The sequence below is a fragment of the Pristiophorus japonicus genome, chromosome 23 (genome assembly GCF_044704955.1).
Source record: "Pristiophorus japonicus isolate sPriJap1 chromosome 23, sPriJap1.hap1, whole genome shotgun sequence".
NCBI classification, from domain to species: domain Eukaryota; kingdom Metazoa; phylum Chordata; class Chondrichthyes; family Pristiophoridae; genus Pristiophorus; species Pristiophorus japonicus.
In genome coordinates, this window is record NC_091999.1 from 34,032,825 (window position 1) to 34,051,845 (window position 19,021).

Consider the following 19,021-nt stretch of genomic DNA (forward strand, 5'->3'; position numbering starts at 1 on the left):
TCGCAAAAATCAGCCAAAGTTGCGACAGTGATTCAGCCTGTCTATCCCTCGAGATGTCTAAGGCATCTGTGCATGTCCGTTGGTGCGTGTAAATTTTTGTGTGTGTGTCTCTGTGTCTGTCTATCTGTAAAAATGTCTATGTGTATGTGCAACTGTCTGTGGAAATCATCACCATGAATTTGGTATGTCCTGGAACTTAAAAAAAAGAATTGGGAAAGTATATTGGCTGTGAACTTTTGTCTCAGCTTTGGTTCAGTGGCAACATTCTTGACTGAATCAGGAGTTTGTGTGTTCAAGTCGCACTCCTGAGACTTGAGCATATAATCTTGGCTAACACTCAACTGCAGCATTTGGGGAATTTTGCACTGTTGAAACTGTTGACTTTCGGATGAAATGTTAAATTGAAGCTCCGTCTACGCACTCGGGTGGTTGTAAGAGGTCCCAGAGCATTACTCGAAAAAGAATAGGAGAGTTGCCCCCGTGTCAATATTCCGAAAAATGTTCGCAAATACTCCCTGAAACCCGATGTGTTTGTGTGTGTCTGTGGAGGTGGAGTTGAAGCCCAGATTCTCACATAGACAGAATCCAATCGCTGACGGCACCAGGATGGCCGAGTGGTTAAGGCGTTGGGCTTAAGATCCAATGGGTTTATACCCGCGTGGGTTCGAACCCCAATCCTGGTAATTACTTAATTAAACAGTGATATCTCCCATTCTGCTCAGTGATAACTGATTTTCATCTGTTGCATTTGCATTTTTCTGCAGCTCGGTGACAATCTGAGCAGATAATGAAATGAAATTGTGAAATGTATCTGTATCGCTCAGTCTCTGCCTCTCGCTCTCTCTTTAGAGAGCTGTATATGTATTTGTGTGTTTGAGTCTTTGACTCTCTCAGTCTGCCTCTCTCCGATTCACTCTGTCTGTCCCTGTTTCTCTGTTTGTCTCTGTCTCTCAATCTGTCTCCTTCACACGGTATCCAGTTCTGTTCCAATGGGATTCTGTCATACTCTCTGTCTGACTGTCTCGTTCTTTCCCATCATCTCTGTCTTTGCCTGTCTCTGCTCGTCCCTGTCTCTAACCTGATGAGTATTTGCATCATTTTCTGTTGTTGTCTCGATGTCTCTCTCTCTCTATTTATCTTTCTCTCTATCTGTCTCCCTCTTTGTCGCTCTCCTTGTCCCTGTCTTTCTCTCACTCTTTCCCTCCCTCTCTTTATAAATCACACAAACACATCTCTGTATATGTATGTGTTTGAGTCTTTGCCTCACTCAGTCTGACCCTAACTCTCAGTCTCAAACTTTCTGTCTCTCTCTGTCTCTACCTCGCTGTCAGTTTCTCCCTGTTTTGCTGTTTGTCACTGTCTCTCAATGTGCCTGTCTCTTTCTCACGATGTCCAGTTGTGTTCCAATGGGATTCTCTCAGTCTCTGTCTGACTGTCTCACTCTTTCCCATCATCTCTGTCTATCTATGTCTCTGCCTGCCTGTCTCTCTATGCCTGTCGCTGGTAGTTCCTGTCTCTAACCTGCTGAGAATTTCCAACATTTTCTTTTTATTTCTTTGTCTCTCTGTCTATCTGTCGCTCTCTCTCCATCTGTCTCTCTCCTTGTCACTTTCTTTATGATTGTCTTTCTCTCACTCTTTCCCTCTTTCTCTTTATAGATCACACACACAGATCTTTTTAGATGTATGTGTTTGAGAGTCTTTTTCTCACTCAGTCTGCCTCTCGTTTTCAGTCTCACACTTGCTGTCTCTCGTTGTCTCGATCTCGCTGTCTGTCTCTCCCTGTTTGTCGGTTTGTCTCTGTCTCGCAATGTGTCTGTCGACTTCTCATGGTGTCCAGTTCTATTTACAGCTCGAATATTGCTTTGACAAAACCCATGCGCATCAATTCCTCGTGGGAAAGTGGTGAATATCCCCGCCTCTCACACGGGACACCACGGTTCAATTCCCTAACGGGGAGGCTGCATTTTACAAAAGGCAGAATTTTGCTTCTGTTTCTTGGTATAGATTCATATTAAAAAGTTCCAGAGCAATATAGAGCAGCAAAAATACAGCCTCTTCCAGATTTTTAGCAAACGGTGACTTTGTTACTATTCTGTGGTGTCTGCTGCACAGAGATGGATGGTTGAGTTTTAACTGAGTAACATTTAAAAAGGCAGCGAGCCAGTAGTCGTGGCCCATTGGTTAAGGCCATAGACTAAAAATCCATTCGGGTTTCCCCGCATAGATTTGAATCCTGCCGACTCCGTTTCTCAGCATATTTCATTCTCGTTGACAATTTAACCAGGTCCCTGCAAAACTGATTCTGAGATAGGCGGAACAACGTCCCACACCTTTCAATGCCGCCGCTATTTTCTTTCTTTCATTAAACTGCAATATTCACGATACATACGGATAGAAAATCGCAAAAATCAGCCAAAGTTGCGATAGTGATTCAGCCTGTCTATCCCTCGAGATGTGTAAGGCATCTGTGCATGTCCGTTGGTGTGTGCAAATTTTTGTGTGTGTGTCTCTGTGTCTGTCTATCTGTAAAAATGTCTATGTGTATGTGCAACTGTCTGAGGAAATCATCACCATGAATTTGGTATGTACTGGAACTTAAAAAAAAGACTTGGGAAAGTAATATGGCTGTGAACTTTTGTCTCAGCTTTGGTTCAGTGGCAGCATTCTTGACTGAATCAGGAGTTTGTGTGTTCAAGTCGCACTCCTGAGACTTGAGCATATAATCTTGGTTAACACTCAACTAGAGCATTTGGGGAATTTTGCATTGATGAAACTGTTGACTTTCGGATGAAATGTTAAATTGAAGCTCCGTCTGCGCACTCGGGTGGTTGTGAGAGGTCCCAGAGCATTACTCGAAAAAGAATAGGAGAGTTGCCCCCGTGTCAATATTCCGAGAAATGTTCGGAAATGCTCCCTGAAACCCGATGTGTTTGTGTGTGTCTGTGGAGGTGGAGTTGAAGCCCAGATTCTCACATAGACAGAATCCAATCGCTGACGGCACCAGGATGGCCGAGTGGTTAAGGCGTTGGCCTTAAAATCCAATGAGTTTATACCCGCGTGGGTTCGAACCCCACTCCTGGTAATTACTTAATTAAACAGTGATATCTCCCATTCTGCTCAGTGATAACTGATTTTCATCTGTTGCATTTGCATTTTTCTGCATCTCGGTGACAATCTGAGCAGATAATGAAATGAAATTGTGAAATGTATCTGTATCGCTCAGTCTCTGCCTCTCGCTATGTCTTTAGAGAGCTGTATATGTATTTGTGTGTTTGAGTCTTTGTCTCTCTCAGTCTGCCTCTCTCTGATTCACTCTGTCTGTCCCTGTTTCTCTGTTTGTCTCTGTCTCTCAATCTGTCTCCTGCACACGGTATCCAGTTCTGTTCCAATGGGATTCTGTCATACTCTCTGTCTGACTGTCTCGTTCTTTCCCATCATCTCTGTCTTTGCCTGTCTCTGCTCGTCCCTGTCTCTAACCTGACGAGTATTTGCATCATTTTCTGTTGTTGTCTCGATGTCTCTCTCTCTCTATTTATCTTTCTCTCTATCTGTCTCCCTCTTTGTCGCTCTCCTTGTCCCTGTCTTTCTCTCACTCTTTCCCTCCCTCTCTTTATAAATCACACAAACACATCTCTGTATATGTATGTGTTTGAGTCTTTGCCTCACTCAGTCTGACCCTAACTCTCAGTCTCAAACTTTCTGTCTCTCTCTGTCTCTACCTCGCTGTCAGTTTCTCCCTGTTTTGCTGTTTGTCACTGTCTCTCAATGTGCCTGTCTCTTTCTCACGATGTCCAGTTGTGTTCCAATGGGATTCTCTCAGTCTCTGTCTGACTGTCTCACTCTTTCCCATCATCTCTGTCTATCTATGTCTCTGCCTGCCTGTCTCTCTTTGCCTGTCGCTGGTAGTTCCAGTCTCTAACCTGCTGAGAATTTCCAACATTTTCTTTTTATTTCTTTGTCTCTCTGTCTATCTGTCGCTCTCTCTCTCCATCTGTCTCTCTCCTTGTCACTTTCTTTATGATTTCTTTCTCTCACTCTTTCCCTCTTTCTCTTTATAGATCACACACACAGATCTCTTTAGATGTATGTGTTTGAGAGTCTTTTTCTCACTCAGTCTGCCTCTCGTTTTCAGTCTCACACTTGCTGTCTCTCGTTGTCTCGATCTCGCTGTCTGTCTCTCCCTGTTTGCCAGGTTGTCTCTGTCTCGCAATGTGTCTGTCGACTTCTCATGGTGTCCAGTTCTATTCACAGCTCGAATATTGCTTTTGACAAAATCCATGCGGATCAATTCCTCGTGGGAAAATGGTGAATATCCCCGCCTGTCACACGGGAGACCACGGTTGAATTCCCTAACGGGGAGGCTGCATTTTACAAAAGGCAGAATTTTGCTTCTGTTTCTTGGTATAGATTCATATTAAAAAGTTCCAGACCAATATAGAGCAGCAAAAATAAAGCCTCTTCCAGATTTTTAGCAAACGGTGACTTTGTCACTATTCTGTGGCGTCTGCTGCACAGAGATGGATGGTTGAGTTTTAACTGAGTAACATTTAAAAAGGCAGCGAGCCAGTAGTCGTGGCCCATTGGTTAAGGCCATAGACTAAAAATCCATTCGGGTTTCCCCGCATAGATTTGAATCCTGCCGACTCCGTTTCTCAGCATATTTCATTCTGTTTGACAATTTAACCAGGTCCCTGGAAAACTGATTCTGAGATAGACGGAACAACGTCCCACACCTTTCAATGCCGCCGCTATTTTCTTTCTTTCATTAATCTGCAATATTCACGATACATACGGATAGAAAATCGCAAAAATCAGCCAAAGTTGCGACAGTGATTCAGCATGTCTATCCCTCGAGATGTCTAAGGCATCTGTGTATGTCCGTTGGTGCGTGTAAAGTTTTGTGTGTGTGTCTCTATGTCTGTCTATCTGTAAATATGTCTATGTGTATGTGCAACTGTCTGTGGAAATCATCACCATGAATTTGGTATGTCCTGGAACTTAAAAAAAAGACTTGGGAAAGTAATATGGCTGTGAACTTTTGTCTCAGCTTTGGTTCAGTGGCAGCATTCTTGACTGAATCAGGAGTTTGTGTGCTCAAGTCGCACTCCTGAGAATTGAGCATATAATCTTGGCTAACACTCAACTGCAGCATTTGGGGAATTTTGCAGTGTTGAAACTGTTAACTTTCGGATGAAATGTTAAATTGAAGCTCCGTCTGCGCACTCGGGTGGTTGTGAGAGGTCCCAGAGCATTACTCGAAAAAGAATAGGAGAGTTGCCCCCGTGTCAATATTCCGAAAAATGTTCGGAAATGATCCCTGAAACCCGATGTTTTTGTGTGTGTCTGTGGAGGTGGAGTTGAAGCCCAGATTCTCACATAGATAGAATCAAATCGCTGACGGCACCAGGATGGCCGAGTGGTTAAGGCGTTGGACTTAAGATCCAATGGGTTTATACCCGCGTGGGTTCGAACCCCACTCCTGGTAAGTACTTAATTAAACAGTGATTTCTCCCATTCTGCTCAGTGATAACTGATTTTCATCTGTTGCATTTGCATTTTTCTGCATCTCGGTGACAATCTGAGCAGATAATGAAATGAAATTGTGAAATGTATCTGTATCGCTCAGTCTCTGCCTCTCGCTATGTCTTTAGAGAGCTGTATATGTATTTGTGTGTTTGAGTCTTTGTCTCTCTCAGTCTGCCTCTCTCTGATTCACTCTGTCTGTCCCTGTTTCTCTGTTTGTCTCTGTCTCTCAATCTGTCTCCTTCACACGGTATCCAGTTCTGTTCCAATGGGATTCTGTCATACTCTCTGTCTGACTGTCTCGTTCTTTCCCATCATCTCTGTCTTTGCCTGTCTCTGCTCGTCCCTGCCTCTAACCTGATGAGTATTTCCATCATTTTCTGTTGTTGTCTCGATGTCTCTCTCTCTCTATTTATCTTTCTCTCTATCTGTCTCCCTCTTTGTCGCTCTCCTTGTCCCTGTCTTTCTCTCACTCTTTCCCTCCCTCTCTTTATAAATCACACAAACACATCTCTGTATATGTATGTGTTTGAGTCTTTGCCTCACTCAGTCTGACCCTAACTCTCAGTCTCAAACTTTCTGTCTCTCTCTGTCTCTACCTCGCTGTCAGTTTCTCCCTGTTTTGCTGTTTGTCACTGTCTCTCAATGTGCCTGTCTCTTTCTCACGATGTCCAGTTGTGTTCCAATGGGATTCTCTCAGTCTCTGTCTGACTGTCTCACTCTTTCCCATCATCTCTGTCTATCTATGTCTCTGCCTGCCTGTCTCTCTTTGCCTGTCGCTGGTAGTTCCAGTCTCTAACCTGCTGAGAATTTCCAACATTTTCTTTTTATTTCTTTGTCTCTCTGTCTATCTGTCGCTCTCTCTCTCCATCTGTCTCTCTCCTTGTCACTTTCTTTATGATTGTCTTTCTCTCACTCTTTCCCTCTTTCTCTTTATAGATCACACACACACACAGATCTCTTTAGATGTATGTGTTTGAGAGTCTTTTTCTCACTCAGTCTGCCTCTCGTTTTCAGTCTCACACTTGCTGTCTCTCGTTGTCTCGATCTCGCTGTCTGTCTCTCCCTGTTTGCCAGGTTGTCTCTGTCTCGCAATGTGTCTGTCGACTTCTCATGGTGTCCAGTTCTATTCACAGCTCGAATATTGCTTTTGACAAAATCCATGCGGATAAATTCCTCGTGGGAAAATGGTGAATATCCCCGCCTGTCACACGGGAGACCACGGTTGAATTCCCTAACGGGGAGGCTGCATTTTACAAAAGGCAGAATTTTGCTTCTGTTTCTTGGTATAGATTCATATTAAAAAGTTCCAGAGCAATATAGAGCAGCAAAAATACAGCCTCTTCCAGATTTTTAGCAAACGGTGACTTTGTCACTATTCTGTGCGTCTGCTGCACAGAGATGGATGGTTGAGTTTTAACTGAGTAACATTTAAAAAGGCAGCGAGCCAGTAGTCGTGGCCCATTGGTTAAGGCCATAGACTAAAAATCCATTCGGGTTTCCCCGCATAGATTTGAATCCTGCCGACTCCGTTTCTCAGCATATTTCATTCTGTTTGACAATTTAACCAGGTCCCTGCAAAACTGATTCTGAGATAGGCGGAACAACGTCCCACACCTTTCAATGCCGCCGCTATTTTCTTTCTTTCATTAAACTGCAATATTCACGATACATACGGATAGAAAATCGCAAAAATCAGCCAAAGTTGCGATAGTGATTCAGCCTGTCTATCCCTCGAGATGTGTAAGGCATCTGTGCATGTCCGTTGGTGTGTGCAAATTTTTGTGTGTGTGTCTCTGTGTCTGTCTATCTGTAAAAATGTCTATGTGTATGTGCAACTGTCTGAGGAAATCATCACCATGAATTTGGTATGTCCTGGAACTTAAAAAAAAGACTTGGGAAAGTAATATGGCTGTGAACTTTTGTCTCACTTTGGTTCAGTGGCAGCATTCTTGACTGAATCAGGAGTTTGTGTGTTCAAGTCGCACTCCTGAGACTTGAGCATATAATCTTGGTTAACACTCAACTAGAGCATTTGGGGAATTTTGCATTGATGAAACTGTTGACTTTCGGATGAAATGTTAAATTGAAGCTCCGTCTGCGCACTCGGGTGGTTGTGAGAGGTCCCAGAGCATTACTCGAAAAAGAATAGGAGAGTTGCCCCCGTGTCAATATTCCGAGAAATGTTCGGAAATGCTCCCTGAAACCCGATGTGTTCGTGTGTGTCTGTGGAGGTGGAGTTGAAGCCCAGATTCTCACATAGACAGAATCCAATCGCTGACGGCACCAGGATGGCCGATTGGTTAAGGCGTTGGGCTTAAGATCCAATGGGTTTATACCTGCGTGGGTTCGAACCCCACTCCTGGTAATTACTTAATTAAACAGTGATATCTCCCATTCTGCTCAGTGATAACTGATTTTCATCTGTTGCATTTGCATTTTTCTGCATCTCGGTGACAATCTGAGCAGATAATGAAATGAAATTGTGAAATGTATCTGTATCGCTCAGTCTCTGCCTCTCGCTCTGTCTTTAGAGAGCTGTATATGTATTTGTGTGTTTGAGTCTTTGTCTCTCTCAGTCTGCCTCTCTCTGATTCACTCTGTCTGTCCCTGTTTCTCTGTTTGTCTCTGTCTCTCAATCTGTCTCCTGCACACGGTATCCAGTTCTGTTCCAATGGGATTCTGTCATACTCTCTGTCTGACTGTCTCGTTCTTTCCCATCATCTCTGTCTTTGCCTGTCTCTGCTCGTCCCTGTCTCTAACCTGACGAGTATTTGCATCATTTTCTGTTGTTGTCTCGATGTCTCTCTCTCTCTATTTATCTTTCTCTCTATCTGTCTCCCTCTTTGTCGCTCTCCTTGTCCCTGTCTTTCTCTCACTCTTTCCCTCCCTCTCTTTATAAATCACACAAACACATCTCTGTATATGTATGTGTTTGAGTCTTTGCCTCACTCAGTCTGACCCTAACTCTCAGTCTCAAACTTTCTGTCTCTCTCTGTCTCTACCTCGCTGTCAGTTTCTCCCTGTTTTGCTGTTTGTCACTGTCTCTCAATGTGCCTGTCTCTTTCTCACGATGTCCAGTTGTGTTCCAATGGGATTCTCTCAGTCTCTGTCTGACTGTCTCACTCTTTCCCATCATCTCTGTCTATCTATGTCTCTGCCTGCCTGTCTCACTTTGCCTGTCCCTGGTAGTTCCAGTCTCTAACCTGCTGAGAATTTCCAACATTTTCTTTTTATTTCTTTGTCTCTCTGTCTATCTGTCGCTCTCTCTCTCCATCTGTCTCTCTCCTTGTCACTTTCTTTATGATTTCTTTCTCTCACTCTTTCCCTCTTTCTCTTTATAGATCACACACACACACAGATCTCTTTAGATGTATGTGTTTGAGAGTCTTTTTCTCACTCAGTCTGCCTCTCGTTTTCAGTCTCACACTTGCTGTCTCTCGTTGTCTCGATCTCGCTGTCTGTCTCTCCCTGTTTGCCAGGTTGTCTCTGTCTCGCAATGTGTCTGTCGACTTCTCATGGTGTCCAGTTCTATTCACAGCTCGAATATTGCTTTTGACAAAATCCATGCGGATCAATTCCTCGTGGGAAAATGGTGAATATCCCCGCCTGTCACACGGGAGACCACGGTTGAATTCCCTAACGGGGAGGCTGCATTTTACAAAAGGCAGAATTTTGCTTCTGTTTCTTGGTATAGATTCATATTAAAAAGTTCCAGACCAATATAGAGCAGCAAAAATACAGCCTCTTCCAGATATTTAGCAAACGGTGACTTTGTCACTATTCTGTGGCGTCTGCTGCACAGAGATGGATGGTTGAGTTTTAACTGAGTAACATTTAAAAAGGCAGCGAGCCAGTAGTCGTGGCCCATTGGTTAAGGCCATAGACTAAAAATCCATTCGGGTTTCCCCGCATAGATTTGAATCCTGCCGACTCCGTTTCTCAGCATATTTCATTCTGTTTGACAATTTAACCAGGTCCCTGGAAAACTGATTGTGAGATAGACGGAACAACGTCCGACACCTTTCAATGCCGCCGCTATTTTCTTTCTTTCATTAATCTGCAATATTCACGATACATACGGATAGAAAATCGCAAAAATCAGCCAAAGTTGCGACAGTGATTCAGCCTGTCTATCCCTCGAGATGTCTAAGGCATCTGTGTATGTCCGTTGGTGCGTGTAAATTTTTGTGTGTGTGTCTCTGTGTCTGTCTATCTGTAAAAATGTCTATGTGTATGTGCAACTGTCTGTGGAAATCATCACCATGAATTTGGTATGTCCTGGAACTTAAAAAAAAGATTTGGGAAAGTAATATGGCTGTGAACTTTTGTCTCAGCTTTGGTTCAGTGGCAGCATTCTTGACTGAATCAGGAGTTTGTGTGCTCAAGTCGCACTCCTGAGACTTGAGCATATAATCTTGGCTAACACTCAACTGCAGCATTTGGGGAATTTTGCAGTGTTGAAACTGTTAACTTTCGGATGAAATGTTAAATTGAAGCTCCGTCTGCGCACTCGGGTGGTTGTGAGAGGTCCCAGAGCATTACTCGAAAAAGAATAGGAGAGTTGCCCCCGTGTCAATATTCCGAAAAATGTTCGGAAATGATCCCTGAAACCCGATGTTTTTGTGTGTGTCTGTGGAGGTGGAGTTGAAGCCCAGATTCTCACATAGACAGAATCCAATAGCTGACGGCACCAGGATGGCCGAGTGGTTAAGGCGTTGGACTTAAGATCCAATGGGTTTATACCCGCGTGGGTTCGAACCCCACTCCTGGTAATTACTTAATTAAACAGTGATTTATCCCATTCTGCTCAGAGATAACTGATTTTCATCTGTTGCATTTGCATTTTTCTTAGCTCGGTGACAATCTGAGCAGATGATGAAATGAAATTGTGAAATGTATCTGTATCGCTCAGTCTCTGCCTTTCGCTATGTCTTTAGAGAGCTGTATATGTATTTGTGTGTTTGAGTCTTTCTCTCTCTCAGTCTGCCTCTCTCTGATTCACTCTGTCTGTCCCTGTTTCTCTGTTTGTCTCTGTCTCTCAATCTGTCTCCTTCACACGGTATCCAGTTCTGTTCCAATGGGATTCTGTCATACTCTCTGTCTGACTGTCTCGTTCTTCCCCATCATCTCTGTCTTTGCCTGTCTCTGCTCGTCCCTGCCTCTAACCTGATGAGTATTTCTATCATTTTCTGTTGTTGTCTCGATGTCTCTCTCTCTCTATTTATCTTTCTCTCTATCTGTCTCCCTCTTTGTCGCTCTCCTTGTCCCTGTCTTTCTCTCACTCTTTCCCTCCCTCTCTTTAAAAATCACACAAACACATCTCTGTATATGTATGTGTTTGAGTCTTTGCCTCACTCAGTCTGACCCTAACTCTCAGTCTCAAACTTTCTGTCTCTCTCTGTCTCTACCTCGCTGTCAGTTTCTCCCTGTTTTGCTGTTTGTCACTGTCTCTCAATGTGCCTGTCTCTTTCTCACGATGTCCAGTTGTGTTCCAATGGGATTCTCTCAGTCTCTGTCTGACTGTCTCACTCTTTCCCATCATCTCTGTCTATCTATGTCTCAGCCTGCCTGTCTCTCTTTGCCTGTCGCTGGTAGTTCCAGTCTCTAACCTGCTGAGAATTTCCAACATTTTCTTTTTATTTCTTTGTCTCTCTGTCTATCTGTCGCTCTCTCTCTCCATCTGTCTCTCTCCTTGTCACTTTCTTTATGATTGTCTTTCTCTCACTCTTTCCCTCTTTCTCTTTATAGATCTCACACACACACAGATCTCTTTAGATGTATGTGTTTGAGAGTCTTTTTCTCACTCAGTCTGCCTCTCGTTTTCAGTCTCACACTTGCTGTCTCTCGTTGTCTCGATCTCGCTGTCTGTCTCTCCCTGTTTGCCAGGTTGTCTCTGTCTCGCAATGTGTCTGTCGACTTCTCATGGTGTCCAGTTCTATTCACAGCTCGAATATTGCTTTTGACAAAATCCATGCGGATCAATTCCTCGTGGGAAAATGGTGAATATCCCCGCCTGTCACACGGGAGACCACGGTTGAATTCCCTAACGGGGAGGCTGCATTTTACAAAAGGCAGAATTTTGCTTCTGTTTTTTGGTATAGATTCATATTAAAAAGTTCCAGACCAATATAGAGCAGCAAAAATACAGCCTCTTCCAGATTTTTAGCAAACGGTGACTTTGTCACTATTCTGTGGCGTCTGCTGCACAGAGATGGATTGTTGAGTTTTAACTGAGTAACATTTAAAAAGGCAGCGAGCCAGTAGTCGTGGCCCATTGGTTAAGGCCATAGACTAAAAATCCTTTCGGGTTTCCCCGCATAGATTTGAATCCTGCCGACTCCGTTTCTCAGCATATTTCATTCTGTTTGACAATTTAACCAGGTCCCTGGAAAACTGATTCTGAGATAGACGGAACAACGTCCGACACCTTTCAATGCCGCCGCTATTTTCTTTCTTTCATTAATCTGCAATATTCACGATACATACGGATAGAAAATCGCAAAAATCAGCCAAAGCTGCGACAGTGATTCAGCCTGTCTATCCCTCGAGATGTCTAAGGCATCTGTGTATGTCCGTTGGTGCGTGTAAATTTTTGTGTGTGTGTCTCTGTGTCTGTCTATCTGTAAATATGTCTATGTGTATGTGCAACTGTCTGTGGAAATCATCACCATGAAGTTGGTATGTCGTGGAACTTAAAAAAAAGAATTGGGAAAGTAATATGGCTGTGAACTTTTGTCTCAGCTTTGGTTCAGTGGCAGCATTCTTGACTGAATCAGGAGTTTGTGTGTTCAAGTCGCACACCTGAGACTTGAGCATATAATCTTGGCTAACACTCAACTGCAGCATTTGGGGAATTTTGCAGTGTTGAAACTGTTAACTTTCGGATGAAATGTTAAATTGAACCTCCGTCTGCGCACTCGGGTGGTTGTGAGAGGTCCCAGAGCATTACTCGAAAAAGAATAGGAGAGTTGCCCCCGTGTCAATATTCCGAAAAATGTTCGGAAATGATCCCTGAAACCCGATGTGTTTGTGTGTGTCTGTGGAGGTGGAGTTGAAGCCCAGATTCTCACATAGACAGAATCCAATAGCTGACGGCACCAGGATGGCCGAGTTGTTAAGGCGTTGGACTTAAGATCCAATGGGTTTATACCCCCGTGGGTTCGAACCCCACTCCTGGTAATTACTGAATTAAACAGTGATATCTCCCATTCTGCTCAGTGATAACTGATTTTCATCTGTTGCATTTGCATTTTTCTGTAGCTCGGTGACAATCTGAGCAGATAATGAAATGAAATTGTGAAATGTATCTGTATCGCTCAGTCTCTGCCTCGCGCTCTGTCTTTAGAGAGCTGTATATGGATTTGTGTATTTGAGTCTTTGTCTCTCTCAGTCTGCCTCTCTCTGATTCACTCTGTCTGTCCCTGTTTCTCTGTTTGTCTCTGTCTCTCAATCTGTCTCCTTCACACTGTATCCAGTTCTGTTCCAATGGGATTCTGTCATACTCTCTGTCTGACTGTCTCGTTCTTTCCCATCATCTATGTCTGTCCATGTCTTTGCCTGTCTCTGCTCGTCCCTGTCTCTAACCTGATGAATATTTCCATCATTTTCTATTTTTGTCTCGATGTCTCTCTCTATTTATCTTTCTCTCCATCTGTCTCCCTCATTGTCTCTCTCCTTGTCCCTGTTTTTCTCTCACTCTTTCCCTCCCTCTCTTTATAAATCACACAAACACATCTCTGTATATTTATGTGTTTGAGTCTTTGCCTCACTCAGTCTGACCCTCCCTCTCAGTCTCAAACTTTCTGTCTCTCTCTGTCTCTACCTCGCTGTCTGTTTCTCCCTGTTTCGCTGTTTGTCACTGTCTCTCAATGTGCCTGTCTCTTTCTCACGTTGTCCAGTTGTGTTCCAATGGGATTCTCTCAGTCTCTCTGTCTGACTGTCTCACTCTTTCCCATCATCTCTGTCTATCTATGTCTCTGCCTGCCTGTCTCTCTTTGCCTGTCGCTGGTAGTTCCTGTCTGTAACCTGCTGAGAATTTCCAACATTTTTCTTTTTGTATCTTTGTCTCTCTGTCTATCTGTCGCTCTCTCTCCATCTGTCTCGCTCCTTGTCACTGTCTTTATCATTGTCTTTCTCTCACTCTTTCCCTCTTTCTCTTTATAGATCACACACACAGATCTCTTTAGATGTATGTGTTTGAGAGTCTTTTTCTCATTCAGTCTGCCTCTCGTTATCAGTCTCACACTTGCTGTCTCTCGTTGTCTCGATCTCGCTGTCGATCTCTTCAAGTTTGTCGGTTTGTCTCTGTCTCTCAATCTGTCTGTCGACTTCTCATGATGTCCAGTTCTATTCACAGCTCGAATATTGCGTTGACAAAACCCATGCGCATCAATTCCTCGTGGGAAAGTGGTGAATATCCCCGCCTCTCACACGGGACACCACGGTTCATTTCCCTAATGGGGAGGCTGCATTTCACAAAATCCTGAATTTTGCTTCTGTTTCTTGGTATAGATTCATATAAAAAAGTTCCAGAGCAATATAGAGCAGCAAAAATACAGCCTCTTCCAGATTTTTAGCAAACGGTGACTTTTTCACGATTCTGTGGCCGTCTGCTGCACAGAGATGGATGGTTGAGTTTTAACTGAGTAACATTTAAAAAGACAGCAAGCCAGTAGTCGTGGCCCAGTTGTTAAGGCCATAGATTAAAAATTCATTCGGGTTTCCCCGCATAGATTTGAATCCTGCCGACTCCGTTTCTCAGCATATTTCATTCTGTTTGACAATTTAACCAGGTCCCTGCAAAACTGATTCTGAGATAGACGGAACAACGTCCCACACCTTTCAATGCCGCCGCTATTTTCTTTCTTTCATTAATCTGCAATATTCACGATACATACGGATAGTAAATCACAAAAATCAGCCAAAGTTGCGACAGTGATTCAGTCTGTCTATCCCTCGAGATGTCTAAGGCATCTGTGCATGTCCGTTGGTGCGTGTAAATTTTTGTGTGTGTGTCTCTGTGTCTGTCTATCTATAAAAATGTCTATGTGTATGTGCAACTGTCTGTGGAAATCATCACCGTGAATTTGGTATGTCCTGGAACTTAAAAAAAAGACTTGGAGAAAGTAATATGGCTGGGAACCTTTGTCTCAGCTTTTGTTCAGTGGCAGCATTCTTGACTGAATCAGGAGGAATCATTTTTGATGCAGCGTGTTGTTGTGATCTGGAATGCAATGCTTGAAAGGGTGGTGGAGGCAGATTCAATAGTAACTTTCTAAAGGGAATTCGATAAGTACTCTAAGATGGAAATAGCACGGTTCCGAGAGGAGAACAGGGGATAGCTCTGTCAAAGAGCCTGCACAGGCACGATGGGCCGAATGGTTTACTTCTGTGCTGTATCATTCTCTGCTTGGCCCTCGGCCTCCTACTTCAGATTGGAGCAACCCCTTCGTCATTTTGCTGGAGCCGGTCAACCAGTGGCTCATTTGCTCCTCCAGGATGTTTCCGTGTAACTCCTCATCCCATCTTCAAACCGGGAGCCAAAATACAAATTTAACCCGACCGTTCATCATCCCTTGTGGAATGGTCCACATTCACCACCTCTGAAATGATTCACAACATTTAACGTGTCTTTTACAATCTGCTTCTTGTTGCATGTCCGATTCTGAATGGGTGGCTCCCATTAAACACTCCGTCACCACCTATCCCGCAGTCTATAAGCTCATCCACGACTGTCACTTAGTGGCTCCCATTAAACGCTCCCTCAACACGTTTCACGCAGGTTCTAGACAGATACTGGCTTTCACTGAGTGGCTGCCATTAAACGCTCCCTCACCAACTATGCCGCAGGTTATAAGCTCACCCCCGGCTGTCACTGAATGACTCACATTAAAGGCATCCTCACCACCTATCAAATGAGTTATAGACTCACCCCCAGCTCTCACTGAGTGGCTCACACTAAACGCTCCCTCACTACCTATCCCACAAGTTATGGACTAACACCCGTCGCTCACTGACTGGCTCACACTAAACGCTCCCTCACTACCTATCCCACAAGTTATGGACTCACCCCCGGCTCTCATTGAGTGGCTCCCATTAAACACTCCCTCACCACCTATCCCACAGGTTATGGACTCACCACGGCTCTCACGGAGTGGCTCACACAATACTCTCCATCACCTTCTATCCCACAGGTTATGGACTCACCCCCAGCTCTCATTAAGTGGCTCTCATTAAACGCTCCCTCACCACATATCCAAAGTTTATAGGCTCACCCCCGGCTCTCAAGGAGTAGCTTACACTATACGCTCCCTCACCACCTATCCCGCAGTTTATAGGCTCATCCCCGGCTCTCAAGGAGTGCTTACACTATACGCTCCCTGACCACCTATGCCACAAGTTATAGACTCACCCCCGGTTCTCACTGAGTGGTTCCCATTAAACACTCCCTCACCACCTATCCCGTAGGTTATAGACTCATCCCTGGCTGTCACTGAGTAGCTCCCATTAAACGCTCCCTCACCACCTAACCCACAGGTTATGGACACACCCCTGGCTGTCACTGAGTGGCTCATGTTAAACGCTCCCTGAACACGTATCACGCATATTATAGACTGACCACGGCTCTCACTGAGTGGCTCCCATTAAACGCACCCTCATCAAGTATTCATCAGGTTATAAACTCACCACCGGCGGTCACTGAATGGCTCCCATTAAACGTGCCCTCACCACCTATCCAATGGGTTATAGACTCACCCCCAGCTCTCACTGACTGGCTGAGACTAAACGCTCCCTCACCACCTATCCCGCAGTTTATAGACTCACTCCCGGCTCTCACTGAGTGGTTCCCATTAAACGCTCCCTCACCACCTTTCCAATGGGTTATAGACTCACCACCAGCTCTCACTGAGTGGCTCACACTAAATGCTCCCTCACCACTTTTCCCGCATTTTATAGACTCACCCCCGGCACTCATTGAGTGACTCCCATTAAACTCTCCCTCATCACCTATCCCGCAGTTTATAGACTCACCTCGGCTCTCATGGAGTGGCTCACACTATACGCTCCCTCACCAGCTATCCCACAGTTTATAGGCTCACCCCCGGCTCTCACTGAGTGCTTCACATTAAATGCACCCTCACCACCAATCCCACAGATTATGTACTCGCACCGGGCGCTCAATGACTGGCTACCATTAAACGCTCCCTCACCACCTATCCCACAGGTTATGGACTCACCCCCGGCTCTCACTGAGTGGCTCCGATTAAACACTCTCTCACCACTTATCGCGTAATTTATAGACTCACCCCCAGCTCTCACGAAGTGGCTCACACTATACGCTCCCTCACCTTCTATCTCACAGGTTATGGACTCACCTCTGGCTCTCACTGAGTGGCTCCCATACAACGCTCCCTCACCACTTATCCTGCAGTTTATAGGCTCAACCCAGCTGTCACTGACAGGTTCTCTGCAGTGCCGCCATTACAGTGATACTGGATACCATGACACTGTCTAATGGTCAAGGAACAACTGGACCGAGTGCTGGGAGTTGTGCCCTGACAAACATTTGTCCCTCAAACAATATCACAAAGGTGCAGTTTGCTGGTCAATGATCTCATTGCCTTTTTTCACCGCCCATTAGCAGAATGGCTGCTCCATTAACCAGATAGCAACAATCGTAATTGGAGTCATTCCATATGGGAATTTTACGATTCTCCTGAGGTGTAAATAGCAGTCGATCGCACTCTTTCTACCATCAATTTTCAAGGTGACATTATGTTTAGCTTGTCCTATTTAATGTTGGGATACATTATTCATTAACTATTAGTTTATGTCTGTTCTTTACTATGGTCAGTTTCGCTCTCCTTCTCTTTTTGTGCCGAGTTCAGGCGATTATAGCTTCAAGTCTATCGAGCAAAACGCTTTCCCTGCGATTCCTTATTGTTCCGTATTTAGTAAAGCTCTGCTGATCTGGCAAATTGATTGGTTTCCATCAACTGATCAGGTAATAAACTCAGAAACCAAGTCCAGTCAAACTAAGACTTTGAATGGCTATGGAGGCTGGGTCACCGAAGATAATTAAGGCAGAGATAAACAGATTTTTGAGCGATAAGTGAAAGAAGGTTTCGGGGGGTTGGGCAAGGAAGTGGAGCTGATCCATGATCAAATCAGCCATGATCTTATTAAATGGCGGAGCAGGCCCGGGGGAGGGGGGTGCGGTGGGAGGCAAATTGCCTACTCCTGCTCCTATTTCATATGTGCTTATGTTCTTATGATGTTAGTCTGATGTGTAATTTCCATTTTGCTCCTTTTTGCAGCGAACATCGCGGCGATTGTGATCCTGTCCCGAGGAAGGTGCGGTCTCTCCAGGTGTATCACTCGGTACCTGGTGTTCATGGCGGTGACCGATCTCCTGGTCATTATCACCGCTGTGATATTGAATAGAATTGGTGGTATCTATTTCCGGAATAGCATTCTGTCCACCACACCAGCGTGCAGCATCAGCACTGTGCTCATTTATTCATCAAGAGACAGTTCTGTCTGGTTAACGGTCGCGTTCACCTTTGATCGATTTGTGGCCATTTGTTGCTAGAAGCTGAAAACAAAATACTGCACCGAGACAACGGCGGCTGTGGTGATAGGAGCGGTCTGTGCCCTGAGTTGTTTAAAAAACATCCCTTTCTACTTCACGTATGAGCCATTATTTACTATTAATAAGGTGGCCTGGTACTGCAACATAAAACTTACTTTTTATGTTTCACCCACTTGGACAGCGTTTGACTGGCTGGACCGTATTCTAACCCCGTGTGCACCGTTCCTCCTGATGTTACTGCTCAATGCTGTGACCGTCAGATACATTCTAGGGGCTAGTAGGGTCCCCAGGAGACTCCGGGCCCAAAACAATGGAGCGAGTCAGAGTGATCCAGAGATGGAGAGCCGGCGAAAGTCCATAATTTTACTCTTCACCATCTCGGGAAGTTTCATCCTGTTGTGGTTGACGTATGTTATCAATTTTCTCTATGTCCGAATTGAAAACAATAATTATTTCAATGACCCCAAATTTATTCTGCAGGAAAGTGGAAATATGCTTCAGCTCCTAAGCTGCTGCACTAACACGTTTATTTATACAGTGACTCAGAGTAACTTCAGACAGCAGTTAAAGAACGCGCTGAAATATCCATTGAATCTAGTTGTTAAATTACTTCTATAACGAAACTAGCTATTCCAGCACTCAACCTCCATTAAGCTCTGCACTGTAGTCTTTCGTTCCAATTCTCCAAACCCGCTGGTCATTCCTATTCTCCACAGTGGAAACATACACTTTATCACCCAATTTAATGTTGTAAACTGATTTATTTTATTTCCAATTGACCCGTCATGTCCTATGGATGCTGACACTTACCTTAGTGCAGTAAGTCAGTTGTATCTTTAGGAATAACTTGGTTTTTGAGGTGGATGCACTCAGCCGTGGTAGCCCTCTTGCACCTCAGTTA

General features: G+C 44.4%; 6 non-coding genes and 1 pseudogene across 6 annotated transcripts; all 7 read left to right on the plus strand.

The window, feature by feature from the left end:
- Positions 1-18,738, plus strand: part of LOC139235475 (probable G-protein coupled receptor 139) — a 71,525-nt pseudogene extending 52,787 nt beyond the window's left edge.
- On the plus strand, positions 601-683 carry trnal-uaa (transfer RNA leucine (anticodon UAA)). Its single transcript has one exon. It is a non-coding gene; the product is annotated as a tRNA-Leu (tRNA).
- trnal-uaa (transfer RNA leucine (anticodon UAA)) lies at positions 3,002-3,084 on the plus strand. Its single transcript has one exon. It is a non-coding gene; the product is annotated as a tRNA-Leu (tRNA).
- trnal-uaa (transfer RNA leucine (anticodon UAA)) lies at positions 5,405-5,487 on the plus strand. The gene has a single exon. It is a non-coding gene; the product is annotated as a tRNA-Leu (tRNA).
- On the plus strand, positions 7,811-7,893 carry trnal-uaa (transfer RNA leucine (anticodon UAA)). Its single transcript has one exon. It is a non-coding gene; the product is annotated as a tRNA-Leu (tRNA).
- On the plus strand, positions 10,218-10,300 carry trnal-uaa (transfer RNA leucine (anticodon UAA)). The gene has a single exon. It is a non-coding gene; the product is annotated as a tRNA-Leu (tRNA).
- trnal-uaa (transfer RNA leucine (anticodon UAA)) lies at positions 12,625-12,707 on the plus strand. The gene has a single exon. It is a non-coding gene; the product is annotated as a tRNA-Leu (tRNA).
- Positions 18,739-19,021: the final 283 nt, after the last annotated feature.